A 16,942-nucleotide genomic window follows, 5' to 3' on the forward strand; every position below is an offset into this window, starting at 1 on the left:
GGTCGCACCGTCAACGCTAATAGCTTCGAGACGAGACACCTCGCCTCAAGGCCTCGCCGCGTCCAATTTAAAAAAGTATCCACTTTCTTTCACTTCGTTACCTGCAGGTAGTCTATAGACAACTCGATTACGACCGTCTGCTTGCTAATTGATTGCTGATAACTTTGTACATACATAAGTACCTAAACTTACGCAGGGTAAGCACAGACTATGGAATTGAGTCGTGTACTAGGTTAAAGATAAACTAAAGACTAAATAAAGGGAGATCTAAAACTAATGAAAAATTCTAAATAAATTTATAATATAATTATAAAAATATAATTTATTAAATAACTTATTTAAGAATTTTAATAAAGAAAAGCGTAATAATAAATCCGACTTTTATCACGTTTTTCTATGACGTCACAGTGTGCTTTTTCATACAATTTCCTTAGTCATTTCGTGTTTTGACGTTTAGTAAAATGTAACTGATTTGACTAGTTGGAAACTAGTACTGTTGGAACTATTTACTTCGGTTCGGACGTGCTTTTTTTCCGCTACATCCATCAATTGTTTCATAAACGCACGCCTGGTGAAAGTAGATCGTACTACATCTTTTCTAAGGACATCCCCATTTGGTCGCTATACGAGTACGTCCTCTTCTGCCAATTTTTTATATTTTTTTTTATTTTGTTTGGGGAGCTTACAGCTTAATTCACACAATATTACACTTAGTAGTAAGTAAAGGCCAATTACAAGCTACCACAAAAAAAAAACACCAACCAACCAACAAAACAACAAACCAACCCTACCAACATCCTTCGTCTAACTCTACTAACTACTTTAACTACTTTTTAACTCAGTAAATAGTAAAAATCATCATCTCTCTAGAATTATCCCGTTTTTCACAAGGTCCGCTTACCTAACCTGAAGATTTGGCAGGAGCAATTTTTTTACAGAAGCGACTGCCTGTCTGACCTTCCAACCTACTTAGAAAGTGATATTGTGATTTGTTGACTTAATATCTATCGTATATGTTTGATTGTTACGTGTTTTAAGCTCTATACAAAGCGGCGCGATAAATGTGTTATGCTGTTTTCTCCGGAGTGGATTGCGAAGTCAATGCCCTCATCAACCCTTATACTTACCTATTTATTAATTGGATTATGTTCTTCTCTTTTGCGTTTCTAAATAGTATAAGCCTGATTACTTGTGTCTCAGCCCACCCTATTACAGATTACGGCCGTGAGTTATGTATGTATGCAGGGCGGCTATAATTATAAGCCATCTACAGCGAGGGCACGTTGATCCGCGTTGCCTCGAAGTCGAGCGCCGGGGTCGACACACTGCGGGGACCTGTAACTGTTTCCATTGCCTTACTAACCGATATCTCTTGGATAAAGAAATATTCTAATGAGAAAGAAGGATTTTGACATGTACCCATAATCGGAACTACTCGTAATGTCGCATCCTATAAAAACGTGGAAAAGGGGATTATTGTTAAATTATGTGAGATATAGAAAGCTATATCTCGGGACTATGGAGTCCCGGAATTTCGGAAAGAGTGCATAGGGACGAACGAACCCAACAAGCAGAGGCCTTTTAAGACACTTTTAAGAGATTAGAATTTAGTCTTCAGAAGAACATCTAAAGACTAACTCCAGTTTTTTTTAATCTATATTTCCTTTATGAACTTTACCGATATTTTTTTCCTAATTGATTTCGTTTTCAAACGGTTTCTCTTCTCCTCCATAACGTTTCTTTCATGTTTACTTAGATTTCGTCCGTGTATGTTGTGAGGTTGTGACTAGTTTGTGTAGGAATTATTATTATAATAAACAGCTAAATGCATTCTGTGATATTTCTTCACACAGCAAAAAAAATAATATTCGGAGACACCCGAATATTTTTCTCGGGGTATAATGGAGCCACGTCGTTCTGACGTCACAGTGACGATCGACGCTGCTCTCAGACTTACAAGGACAGAGTGACTGTGTAACCCAATTCCGTACAAACTTCAATGTACATTTCCGCGGCTTCCAATGCATTTCGTAGACTGGTTTCGGCATTGAGTAATGTTGGTGTTATGGTTAATGCAAAAACGTATTTTTTTTCAACCAATAGCAGCCAGTTCTGTTTGACATTATATCTGGTACGGGAAAAGCAATAAAGGTAGGGTAAAAGTAGGGTCATCAAGCCATCATCGGGAGATGATGAACGCTAGGAATAGCGTTATCCCGTTTTTCCCGTGAATATTTGACAGGTCCGATTTTTACAGAAGCACACAGCCTGTCTTACTTTCTAACTCGCTAGGGAAAAACTAGCCCAATACAGGTTAGGTCACATCCGAAACGAATTTCTCGGGAATGTGAGTCTCACGATATTTTCCATCATCGCTGAGCACGTTTATGGTCCAACATGAATTCGAAAACAAATTCTTAAATCATTGATTTACAAATATATTTATGTATTTATAAATAAATAAATTCCGGTAGAATATTGGTCACGTTGGTCGGCTCCTCATAACCGCGGAGCGCGGTGGTAACGTCACGCGATTTGGAAATTACCCGGTGTGCCCTAGTTCACCCGGGCAGGTTCCGCTGTGCGGCCAGGGTAAAGAAGATAGCGTTTAGCGGAGTGACAGTTGTTGGAAACATTAAGTTATATTAAGGTACGACGTTCGTGCCTCACCCAGCAGGGTCCACATAATACCAGCGTCGTGATTAACGCCGCGACTTGTGCTGAGTGAGGCCCTTTTAACTCAGGACGTCCGCCACCACCTTATGATCATTCTAATGAACATCCTCTATGCTTTTTGTAAATGTTTTGTGAAAAAAATTACGTGATGTTTTATCTTGTTTTTGTCTGTGGTGTCCTTTTATAATAAATAATTTCTATTCTATTTTAAGTTACATCAAGTTATTTTAGTAAGTGGCAACACTTAGGATGTTTTCATAATAGGTATGGCAACACAGCCCTATCGGAGCTTCTCAAGAAGACACGCATCATATCGTCACTGGAAAGGCAAAATTAAGGCCAAAATATCCTAAAATAGCAGTCCATGTAATGATGATATACACTGCTAGACATAGAAAGTGAAAATACAATGTAATCTTACCTTGACGTCATCTAAATTGGATAAATGGGGCTTTTGACTCTTGCATTGCCTTCCCAGTGTTCGGAAAACGCGTGACTTTACATCGCAGTGACAGGGTTCGAATCCCGGCTCGGGCTGTAATCCACTAAATTCCGACTTTTTGAGTTTGGATCATAGATAATTGATATCACGTGGTTTCCGGGAACTGTTAATAGCAATAGGCTCGCCCATATTACATGGGACTTGAACATAGCTGGCGAAAATGTGTGTGTGTGTGTGTGTATACTATACATAGCATCAGGCCTATATACGCGTTATAATATGTAGGTACTACCTGTATTTGCCTTTACCTCTTCTCGCTATCATTGCGACCATACCCTTACAGTTCGCCGTGGTTCTTGCCCGCTAACAGGCCTATTATGACCCGCCTAACACATCTAGTCTAGCATACTAGGCAATATGTTTAGGCACACGGTTGATTGAACTAAGTGTCCGATTCATTCAAATATTCTTTTCAATGCTTTTCGATGTCTTTTTATGAACACAGTTGGCTCTAATATAGACGGCGATACGGCTCACCACCTATCACGTTAGTCCAACAGAAAGCTCGGTGAGGTGTGGGTTAGTTACATAGTTCATTAATTCATCTTACGATGGATGTTACAGTACTACCCTGGGATTAAAAATATACTAGAATTTTCATGTATTTTCTGAGTGGAAACACCTGATACCAACTTAGAATAATGGTCTGAATCATCTCCCAAATGTTTCGCTACGGTGTCACTATGATGACTAACAAGAAGGCATATTATGAACCTGCTATATCAACCTCGTGCTCGGAAATAGATTTACAAGAGGAATATATCTAATATGTGTATAGTTATATATAATAAACTTCCCACCGCATTTAAAAATATGACCAAAGCTGCTTTAAAAGTTAATTTGAAAAAATGGTTGCTGCAACATTGCTTTTATAGTATTCATGAATTTCTAGATAATAAAAACTAAACTTTGACATTCTTAATTAGAGTTTTATAATTATTTTATTTACACATACAGAACAAAATAAAGAAAAAAAAATAGCTAGTATTAATGAGATATTAATTATACTTAGGGTGGTATTAATAAACTAATCTCAGCTGAGACTGCCCTCAAGATCATGCTCAAGTCCCTGTTTTTATATGAGAACTGTCACATTGACATGATCTTGAGGGCAGTCTCAAAGCTGAGATTAGTTTATTAATACCACCTTTAAAGTTAGTCAAATAGCCCGCCTCGGAGCATACCCGGCTCAAATGTACCCATCACGCTGGCCGCGTTGCCACGTTGGATGGCCAGCGAGATGTGCTGAACCAGGTATGATCCGGAGCGGGGGTCGCGACCACGATCTCGCAGACGTCGCCCTAGTTCTTTAACGAACTTTTTCGCTGATTGATTCTTATGTAATTGTAGATGCATGTGTAGCACAACAGCATAAATTTACATGCTTACTTGTAAGCTGAAAACACGGACTACTGTATACAATAACATCTGTAAACACTGTTTTCTGGCAAATAAATTATTCTATTCTATTCTATTCTACTAACGCCCTGTATAACCGTAGCGAACATTTCTCGAGGATATCCAATTAATATAGCCTGATTCATGAAGTTATAATATTTCTAGTGCATATGTATGTGGCGGACGGATTAGATTAGTTTGTAGGGCAAGTATAAATATGAATAGGCTTATACGAATGATGTACATTTTGCGAGAAACCTGCCATGTAGTAATAGGGTGTTACCACATCTACGATCGACGTGGATCGATAACATAATAATAATAACTTCCAAAAGTCCGGGACTCCATAGTCCCGAGATATGGAAACGCCGAGGTTCGCGCCCAATTGGGCACCCTCAGGCCTGTTGTCTTAAATTTTGTACCGGGTGAGAGCCCTCAGCGCTCCCCATTTGTCCGGCCAAGTAGTTAATGCCATCTGCGGCAAATTTACAATAAGTCATGTCAAAAAAAGACGTTTAGTAAAAGACAGCCTCCGTGGTCTAGTGGTTAGAGCGTTAGGCTCACGATCTGGAGGTCCGGGTTCGATTCCCGATGGGGACATTGTCGAAATCACTTTGTGAGACTGTCCTTTGTTTGGTAAGGACTTTTCAGGCTTGAATCACCTGATTGTCCGAAAAAGTAAGATGATTCCGTGCTTCGGAGGGCACGTTAAGCCGTTGGTCCCGGCTATTAGCCGTAAAAACTCCTCCACCAACCCGCATTGGAGCAGCGTGGTGGAGTATGCTCCATGCCCTCTCCGGTTGATTGAGGGGAGGCCTGTGCCCAGCAGTGGGACGTATATAGGCTGTTTATGTAAGTAAGTAAAAAGTAACTGATTTGACTAGTTGGAAACTAGCCTAATGTAGCCACTGCTTTATTTAGGTACATTTATCTGGCGAAGGAGATTAGATTAGCTGGCCGGGAAAGTGGGTAGCTTGACCTGCGGAACGTATTTGCATCTGATTTGAAGTTAAGGATTGTATGGAAGGCTAGCATGGCCCTCACAGGGCATTGTAGACTCAATAAGCACCTACACAGAATGGAGCTGACCGAGTCTCCTCTATGCAGATTCTGCTTAGGGGAAGATGAGACGCCACTACATCTGCTATGCAGCTGTGAGGCTCTCATACATAGTAGAAGCCGTACACTTGGGGGCCACATAATGGACCCCCAGGAAGTCATGGAGCTTTCTCCCAAAAAGACGTTGGATCTATTCGAACGGATCGGTCTAGAGGAGGATATTTAAATGTAGGGATTTAAGGTCACAATAGATCTGTCAAGGTCGCAGTGACCCCGCGGGCTGCATTCAGTCCGGCCCTCACAACTTTCAAATAATAATGGAAGGCTAGCATGTGTAGGATTACTAACAAATTAATATTTACCGCGTGGTTTCCACATTTAGCGTAGTGTTACCATGAGAACGGTGTTGACTATTGGAGTAAGCAGGTATATGGGCATACGACGGACACTTCATACAAACCACCTCGTTTTACACAGATACTACACACAACAGATAACAATCATCGTCATCATCAGCCCATTCACGTCCCCACTGCTGGGGCACGGGCCTTCCCCATGGATGGATAGGGAGATCGGGCCTTAAACCATCACGCGGGCCCAGTGCGGATTGATGGTTATTAACGACTGCTAATGCAGCCGGGACCAACGGCTTAACGTGCCTTCCAAAGCACGGAGGAGCTCGAGATGAAAACTTTTTTTTGTAGTCACCCATCCTATGACTGGCCTTTGCGAAAGGTGCTTAACTTCAACAATCGCAGACCGAGCGAGATAGATAACAATATGTAGCCTTAATTATTTAATAATTCATTGAAATGATAATAACATTTTACAGCCTCCGTGGTCTAGTGGTTAGAGCGTTAGGCTCACGATCTGGAGGTCCGGGTTCGATTCCCGATGGGGACATTGTTGAAATCACTTTGTGAGACTGTTGTTTGTTCGGTAAGGACTTTTCAGGCTTGAATCACCTGATTGTCCGAAAAAGTAAGATGATTCTGTGCTTCGGAGGGCACGTTAAGCCGTTGGTCCTGGCTATTAGTCGTAAAAACACCTCCACCAACGTGGTGGAGTATGCTCCATACCCAATAATAATTTACTATAATTACTATAATTTAATAAATTGTTAATGCTTGTTTTATGACAAATTAAATTTATTTTATTGAATTGATGTGATATGATAATGCATGATACTCGTATGTATATATTTTAATTTGTATATCTGAATTATAAGGTCGAATATGGCGGAAATCCTAGCTATAAGATTATTTTGTACCTGTATTCTTACAAATAAAGAACTTTGAATTTGAATTTATTCCCTCCGGATGATTGAGGGGAGGCCTGTGCCCAGCAGTGGGACGTATATAGAATAGAATAGAATAGAAAAAGTTTATTATAAAAGGACGCCACACACAAAAAAAGACAACAACATCACATCAAATTTCCACTAAAACAATTACAAAAAAGCAAGACGGATGTTTGTCGAAATGATCATAAGGTGGTGGTGGACGTCCTGAGATAAAAGGGCCTCACTCAGCACAAGTCGCGGCGTGAACCACGACGCTGATATTCTATTATATAGGCTGTTTATTATGTATGTATGTATGATAATAACATTTTACCTGTACGCGTTCCCTTGAAAAATTGTCTTGACAGACACAAAGTGTTCCTAAAGATTCCGTTTTTCCTTTTGAGGTAAAAACAAACTCTTGTTTGGTATTCCAAAAAATCCACAACAATACGTATATTGCTTACAAAAATAGTGTTTATGTACATAGTAGTAGAGTAGCTAGCATTAGACACCCTATTTGAGGGAAACCCAGTGAGTCAGCCGGTATTCCCACCCTATTTGAGTGATCGATATAAAAACACTGCGCCTATTCAACCCGGCCATTGAACTTTTTGGGCTATACGTACAAAAGCAAATGTTCAGTTACTGAGCGCAGCTTTTTTTTTGACGTGACTTATTGTAGATTTGCCGCAGATGCCATTAATTACTTGGCCGGACAAATGGGGAGCGATGAGGGCTCTCACCTGGTACAAAATTTAAGACAACAGGCCTGAGGGTGCCCAGTTGGACACGAACCTCAGCTCAGGGCGTTGTCTGAGAGGAAGAATATTTGAAAGAATTAATCGACCCTAGTAGGTCGATAGCGATAAGCGCTGAATGAGGGAAATCGTCGACCACGCCGGCGGGGTCGATATCGGGGTTCTGAAGTGTTTGGTGTCACGAGCTGATTGACCGCCTCTATGACTAGAGTCTTCAGACGCGGATAGCCACTGAGCCCAGTGGATTATCTGTAAACAGTGGTGAAATTATGAGCCATTAGTTGTTATAATTATAAAATATATGTTATTGTAAGTGTTTTTGGTCTATTACAGAAACGACATGTAACCAGGAGGTCTAAAGTGGAACCAGTTAATTTATTACTTTGCAAGAAACTGATTGGATTTTTGCAGGTTATCGTACCTAATTTGGGTGTAAAATACGTCTAGGTTAGGTAGGTACGGTAAAACACTAGTCTTTAATTAACCTCCTTCTTTTTTAAAGTCGGTTAACAATCGTAACACCTCGAAAGTTTATTATAAGCAAGGATTATCAGAAAAATATTAATAAATACGAGTATTTCATAAAAGTTTATTTAATTTTAATATTCCAAATTAAAATTTAGTGGTGTAGTGGTTGGAGTGTTAGGCTTACGATCTAGGACTACGGGTTCGATTCCCGATGGGGACGTTGTCACTTTGTGAGAATGTCCTTTGCTCGGTAAGGTTACTTGTATACAATAGTACAGAAACGAGAAGACACAATAGGCTGCCGTATTGCTGAAGCAGCAATTTCTTCCAGGCAACTTTTAATTCATAGGTATTTTCCATTTGTTTTAGAGCCGATTTTCTAGAATAAACGGATAAATAATAGTCAATGGAATTTTTGACGGCCCCCGTGGTCCAGTGGTTGAGCGTTGGGCTTACGATCCGGAGGCCCCGGGTTCGAATTCCGGTGGGGACATATCACATAAATCACTTTGTGATCCCTAGTTTGGTTAGGACATTACTGGCTGATCACCTGATTATTCAAAAAGTAAGATGATCCGTGCTTGGGAAGGCACGTTAAGCCGTTGGTCCCGGTTACTACTTACTGATGTAAGTACGTAGTCGTTACAGCCATGTCAGGGGCCTTTGGCGGCTCAATAATAACCTTGGCACCAGGGTTGACAAGGTTGGTAATTCACCTCACAAACTCACACGATAGAAGAAGACTAAATCTCCGAGCCCGATTTGGCTAAAAATGTTAAAGAATTTAAAGTACCTGTTTATAGATGATTTCCCATGGTACCTATATTTAGACATAATAATAAGATTATCTTCATATCATCAACATTTTCATAATTCATCAATCCAAAAACAACGTAGTGCAAAAACTCGGCTTCCGATTATGTTTTAGGGCCGCCAAGAATATACTTCTCAATTTAAATTCATGGTTCCGTATTTAAACAAGTTATTTAATATTTTTAATTTGTTTTATAGCTGTTTTTCCAATAAACGGATAATGGAAGTACGGGAATCGAATTTTGTATGAAAAAATTCAAAATTGGAAGACTACGATTGGACGCTATCTGACTATTGAGAAAGCGTTCTAAGAATTCTCGGCTGAGAGTCGTTATTAGCGCTCTATTTGTTTGGCCAAATAATTAATGCCAATAAGTCACCTAAAAAAAACATAAAAGGGAATTCACATAGAAGCAACAGCGATCATGGTTAACACGGTCCCAAGCCGGGACGACCAAGAGCTGCGGGTTCAAATCCGGTCGAGGTCAGATATTATAATTTAAATTACTTATAAAAAACTTTTTCTAAACATTTTTGCTGTTTTTTTTTGCTTCTTACACCAAATATTAAATATGGTTAAATTACTCAGTAAAATAAATGACATTAAGCTTAAGCTATACTTAATGTAAGTACTTAAATGTAACTGGACTCTAGCCTCCCGCTAGAGAACCCTAAAAAAGATACAAGCTAAATACAGATTGATTCAAAAAGGTTAAATTACTCAAAAAACATTCTCTCTGGGATCCTGACCTGGGCCATGGGAACGAAATAAGAAAAAAAAAGGTCGAGAGCGGAAGTGTCGGCGGATGCGCGACCGCAGCCTCCGATCAGTACGGGCTGTTATCAACAGATTCGTTTACAAAATACACTCCTTTTATTATATTTATGTAACGCGAACTAAGGTGAGTAAGAAACCATGCTAAGAGTGATTTTTAAGTAAGAAATAAGTAATTATAGATTTTATTTCGACGGCACATTCTTAATTGATTAGCTAGATTATTTTTTAAGTTCTAGCTAGATTATTGGTATAGTAGTTATTGTTAATTTGTTTAAAAAAATAATCATTACAATATAACACAAAATAAATGTCTATTTCTTATTTCACGGTAAATAATATTAAAAGTAACATGCAAAGTAGTTAAGTAGCATGGAAATGCTGCACCGACAAGAGCGTGGCTCTTAAATTGATGATGATGATGAAATAATATCTCACCATCATTACATAACATAGCATAGCATCAAGCTTGTATACCCGAAGGTGTAGGCAGAGGTGTATACGTAATATATACAGCCACTCCTCGCCAGCTATGTTTAAGCCCTACGTAATAAGGGCCGAGCCTACTGCCATTAACCGGACACAAATCCTGGAAACAACGTGATATCAATTATTTATTATCCAAAAATACATTTAAACTCTTACCACATTACAAATAAAAAATAAACCAGGGATGAACGTGGGTTTAAGTATTTAACAGCCAAGCAAAGTTCAGTCGAATTGTATGATAATTGGATTTAATTTTACTCGTTCTTTCCTGGTTTATTTTTTTCCACCAACCCGCATTGGAGCAGCGTGGTGGAGTATGCTCCATACCCTCTCCGGTTGATTGAGGGGAGGCCTGTGCCCAGCAGTGGGACGTATATAGGCTGTTTATGTTATGTTATGTTATGTAAGGTGGTTAAAGACGAATTAGATTTACCACCGTACACATACGTAATTGAACTTTTTGATTCGTAGTGGAGTGAGCAGAGCCACAACGCTAATCTGCGTGCAAATGCTAATAAACTACTAATTAAGTACCTACTTACAATAGGTAAAGATGTTAATAACCATCCATACATACATAAACTCACGCCTATTTCCCACCGGGGTAAGCAGAGACTATAGAATTCCATTTGCTTCGATCCTGACACACTTCTCTTGCTTCCTCCACATTCATCAATCGCTTCATACACCTTTTCTAAGGACATCTCCAATTTTGTCAATGTAAGTCCTTCTCGGTCTTCCTCTGCCAGCCCTACTATCCACTTTCCATGTTGATAACCGTGTACTTTATTATATTTACTTAAGTACCTACTTATTAGGTAAGATGGAGCAAGTTATTATATTTTGTGGTGCTTAGTAAGAAAGTTATGTTAACGATACATGTTAGAAGTCTTACGACTTAATGAGTGGTAAGTTTACTAATTATTAAGATAATAGGCAAGTATGTATTCAGTTTAGTACAAGCAAATAGTTGAAGAGTTAGAGAACTCACAAAGAGAAAATTTAAATGGACACGCCAGTGACCGTATCGATGACGTCGTCGGCCTGTATCGATGACGTCGTCGGCCTGTGTCGATGACGTCGTCGGCATGTGTCGATGACGTCGTCGGCCTGTTTCGATGACGTCGTCGGCCTGTGTCGATGACGTCGTCGGCATGTGTCGATGACGTCCTCGGCCTGTATCGATGACGTCGTCGGCCTGTGTCGATGACGTCGTCGGCATGTGTCGATGTCGTCGTCGGCCTGTTTTGATGACGTCGTCGGCCTGTGTCGACAGGCCCTGTGTTGATCCAATCAATTAAAAACGAAACAAATTGATAAGAAGATAATTTTATTAAAAGGTAAAAAAGAGAATATCAAAATATCATTAAGCGGAAAGCATTCGGTGCCGCCCTTTGACGGCAAGGAAATGAAAAATGTCTTGATTCTATTTCCCTTTAACGATTTGTTTACTTACTTATTTACATTTATTACTGTTTATTTAGCTTTACAACAATACACAAAAAACGAGGATACCCACGAGGAAACCACGAGCGTATTGGGCTGGTTTTCCCTTCGTGTGTTGGCAGGTCAGGCAGACAGTCGCTTCTGTAAAAAAACCGGACCTGTCAAATCTTCAGGTTAAGCGGATACTTACTGTAAAAAACGGGACAATGCTAGGGAGATTTTTTTTGACGTGACTTATTGTAGATTTGCCGCAGATGGCATTAATTACTTGGCCGGACAAATGGGGAGCGCTGAAGGCTCTCACCCGGTACAACGTTTAAGACAACAGGCCTGAGGGTGATCAGTTGGACGCGAACCTCGGCTCAGGGCGTCGTCTGAGAGGATACTATTTGAAAGAATTAATCGACCCCAGTGTGACAAGCGTTAAATGAGGGATAACTGGCAACACTACCTGTTTACCTTGACACGTTCACCACTTACCACAGTAACCAGTCACCACTAGCAACCAGTTACCACTAGCAACCAGTTACCACCCTAGCGAGGGTCCCCAGTGACCAGTTCTACTTAGTGGATTAATTCATGTTTGCTTACTCAAATGAGGGGAGCGGGAACTTTGAAGGGACCAAAAAGAGTTATAAAAAGTAATGATACATTCATAGCCTTTTAATTATTATCCGAGTAGGTATATATTTAGTTAGCCGGTTTTTTTTAATTTTGTTAATGTTATTTCCTTGGTAACTACCTAATTATCAACCGGAAGGAGTATGGAGCCAACACGCTGCTCCAGTACAGGTTGGTGGAGGTGGTCTCGTGTACTTAAACAAAATGACGATTTAAGCAGATTAACGCGTTGCGTTTTTCTTTACTTTCCCTTACTCCTTAGCGGACTACGGCTTGACCCGTGGTACAACAAGTTTCAAGTTTATTTATTTCTGAACATTTTTTACATTGTGTCGAAAATTATACAAAAAAATAATAACAATATATCAGTTAAAACAAAAGAAAACAGCGAATACAAACTGCCACACACTAAATGCATAACACAATAAAATAATTCAATTCCCGTTTCAGCAAACCTTAAACAATTCCCAACATACATAAACAGCCTATATACGCCCCACTGCTGGGCATAGGCCTCCCCTCAATCAGCCGGAGGGGGTATGGAGCATACTCCACCACGCTGCTCCACTGCGGGTTTGGAGGTGTTTTTACGGCTAATAGCCGAGACCAACGGCTTAACGTGCCCTCCAAAGCACGGAATCATCTTACTTTTTCGGACAATCAGGTGATTCAAGCCTGAAAAGTCCTTACCAAACAAAGGACACTCTCACAAAGTGATTTCGACAATGTCCCCATCGGGAATCGAACCCGGACCTCTAGATCGTGAGCCTGACGCTCTAACCACTAGACCACGGAAGCGGTGTTATACATAGTATTATTTTTCTTTAATCTGTGGTTTAGGCGTTTAAGAGCCCGCCACCCGCATCCTCTCGGGCACGTCCACGTTTCTCTCACATATTGAACGGATATGATCTATTGAACACAGGCGCAGGTGTTACCGTTGAGTGTCTGAACAAACTATGTCGCCCTGGTACTGGGAAGTAACTGGTCGTGTCGAATTACTTATTTATTTATGACAAGAGCATAACTTTGATACAAAAAAATATTGATTTAAAAAAAAAGAATCCGTAATAGCCTTGTTCGTAGAACGCGGGACTTACATCATAGTGTCACAGGTTCAAATTCCAGCTCGGACTCTAAACCACTGAATTCGACTTACGAGTTTGAATTCATGTTTGAATCATAGATTATTAATAGATATACTCCTTTATCTCCGAAGGGGTAGACATAGGTGTGTATAGTATATATAAGTACCTACCTACACCGACTCCTCTACTTAATAAAGAAACAGAACTCACAATAAAATAAAATAAATATAAATAAAATAATTATGAAATAAAAAAATAATATTGTATGAAGATTTGAGAGAAGATTCCGTGCTTCGGAGGGCACGTTAAGCCGTTAGTCCCGGCTATTAGCCGTAAAAACACCTCCACCAACCCGCATTGGAGCAGCGTGGTGGAGTATGCTCCGTACCCCCTCCGGTTGATTGAGGGGAGGCCTGTGTTCAGCAGTGGGACGTATATAGGCTGTTTATGTATGTTATTGTATGAATTGCTGCATGAGCAATAAGGCCGCCTGTTGTGCTTTTCTGTATATGTTGTCCTTATCTCTGTATTTTGTGTCCATTGTGCTCAATAAAGTATTTTATCTATCTAACTCACGCCTGTGATTCTGATCGGGGTGGGCAGAGCCACAAGATACTAGAAGGCAACTTGTAGCCGCACTGTCCTAAGACGAATCGTATGTCGTGTATCATTCACTCTAGAGGTATGTCAAAATTCAGTTTTATATGGAACAATATTCCATTGGACTACACGATGATCCCGCTTAGGGATGGTACTGAAAAGTATCGCCGTCCGAAGGATGTAATATACTATCCCGACGACCGGATTACTCTAGCAATAGACGCAGCCAATCAGCTCGCGACACCAAAACACTTCAGGACCCCGATACCGACCCCGCCGGCGTGGTCGACGACTTCCCTCAATCAGCGCTTATCGCTGTCAACCCACGGGTCGATTAATTCTTTCAAATATTTTTCCTCTCAGGCGACGCCCTGAGCCGAGGTCCGCGCCCATCTGGGCACCCTCAGGCCTGTTGCCTTAAAACGTTGTACCGGGTGAGAGCCTTCCAGCGCTCTCCATTTGTCCGGCCAAGTAGTTAATGCCACCTGCGGCAAATCTACGATAAGTCACGTCAAAAACAAAAAAAAAAATCACGAAGATCCAACCATGACTATGTAAATCGTGGCACAACCACTTAGGTACATTTTCTTGTAGCCTGACCGTGCACCGCTGTGGGAGTCCCATACTCGGTACCGATCTCTCGTTTTGGTACATTGTCATATTATTATTAGATACCGTAGCATTTTTCATTTTCTGTGGTGTGTACCACTCAACGTAAATCATAAAGGCTGATATGTAACACATTGTATGTTGCGCTCGCTTGTAAACAGCTACGTGCTACGGTTTCGTAGCAGTTGCTACGGTAATTATTATTTTATAACTTTTGTTTGTTTATGTGCAAGTAACCTTACTATGTAGTTTTATTTGAGTTTGATGAATGTTCTAGAATGTTTTGTAATGACAAAATTATTAACATACAGGGTATTAGTGACACATTAAGAAAACTTTAGGGGATGATTCAAACCATGATTCTGTGTTTATATTAAGTAGAATTTTATGTCGGATAATACATGAAAATTTTAGTGTTTTTACATTACAGGCTAATTACCTGATTGTCCAAAAAATAAGATGATCCGTGCTTCGGAAGGCACGTTAAGCCGTTGGTCCCGGTTACTACTTACTGATGTAAGTAAGTAGTCGTTACATGAGCCACGTCAGGGGCCTTTGGCGGCTCAATAGTAACCCTGACACCAGGGTTGATGAGGTTGGTAATTCACCTCACAACCCACACGATATAAGAAGAAGGCGATAGGCAGATGCCTTGTCACTATAAGGTTCATCATATCCATTTTAGGACTTCTTATCCACAGGGGCTGCAAGATATTTTTAATTACTTATGCTATGCCCATACCATTAGGGGTTGCGGGCGTGTTTATAAGCATTCATAGGTATTTATCATGTTATTTACTAGTGATGTAGAAGTGGAATTTCCTTTCAACTCGATGGATTCACTGGCTGCTGCTCGGATCTTGTGTGGACTGTAGTTGATGGTGAGAGGTCGAGGGTTCTACTTCCAAATGCAAACACCAGTTTGTTCCTTGTCACAAGTTATTTATACAATTGTTACACTTTCGCGGGAGGCGTCGGCCATTCAAGTCGGTATAATATTGCCGTATAAAAATATTCGTAACGATATAATTTTATACTTGTGTTGCCAGCAACAGCTGAAAGTGTGTCTTTCTGGATTTATTTACCCAGATGGATTGGGAGCGTGAATTATACCCCAAAGGCTGCCTGGCAGAAATTGTTGTTTATCAATAATGCCACCTATTGTGTTTATTTTATTCGTCTGTACATGTCCTGAGTTTAAGTGTGCGATAAAGCAATGAAAATGAAATGAATCACACTCATGTAGTAGTTTAGATATTTATTTATTGTAATAATTTTAATTATTATTAAATTCTTTTCTTTTTTAATATTCATGACAAAATGTTATTTTGTTCATTTACGAACGTTCTTTTGAAAATTACATTTTTCTCATGGTATAAGAAGACCAGGTGCTCTAAAGTTACAGCTAACATTTCAAGGTTAGCCCAGCTGACGTCATCCGGCCCTATGTTGCCATTTCGTAAAAAATAAATTACCTATGACCGACGTTTTTATATTGAACTTTTAGTAAAAGATTTACTTACAGTTTTAATGTTTTTTATATATGTGACAAGTAATAATAATTAAATACATTAGTCAGTAATTCGCCTTCGAGGACACCATCCAGAACATCAAGACAGCGATTTTTGAGTGACATTTCGGCACGTCTCATTGAGGCAACTGGCGATCCGAGAGCTGGTAGCTATTTTGCGCAGAGGATAGGCCTGGCAGTTCAGAGGGGAAATGCTCCCAGCGTTTTGGACGCTCTGCTTCAGTGTGGCGCGCTGGAGGAGATAATCTATTTATAATAATTTGGTAGTTATTTTTGTTATTATTAGTTATTATTTTAGAAAATACATGTTGTGTAGACGGCGATTCCCAATACACGAGCCATGTATGTTAATGATTTCCTAGTAGATAACAGTGTAGGTCACCTTAATTTCTTTTATTTACCTATCTAGATCTAGAATATTCTACACTTGCCAACAGACGGCAGTTATGATAATACAGTGCCTTAACTTATGGCCGAGATTTTGCTTACCAAAGTTAGACCGATAATACATACGAAAACCTTGCGGTTGAAAAAGAAACTGATTTTTCTGTACTTAATAAAACCCGTTATTGTACACGGATTAATTGGGATGAAAGCACTCACGTGCCAAGGTTTTAATATTTCTAGTCAGATTAAATAATAATTGTAAAATTTTGCTTTAACAAGATTGAATTTGAAGTAAAATCTCAAATTCGGCAAATTAATATTTTGAATTTTCATTTCGTATGTGAATTTAGTGGTACTTATTACTGGAGGGCTAAAAAGGCCACATCCAAGCAATTTATCTTAAAACAACAATGTTTCTATTTGACATTTGTTTGCAT

The sequence above is a fragment of the Pectinophora gossypiella genome, chromosome 11 (genome assembly GCF_024362695.1).
Source record: "Pectinophora gossypiella chromosome 11, ilPecGoss1.1, whole genome shotgun sequence".
NCBI classification, from domain to species: domain Eukaryota; kingdom Metazoa; phylum Arthropoda; class Insecta; order Lepidoptera; family Gelechiidae; genus Pectinophora; species Pectinophora gossypiella.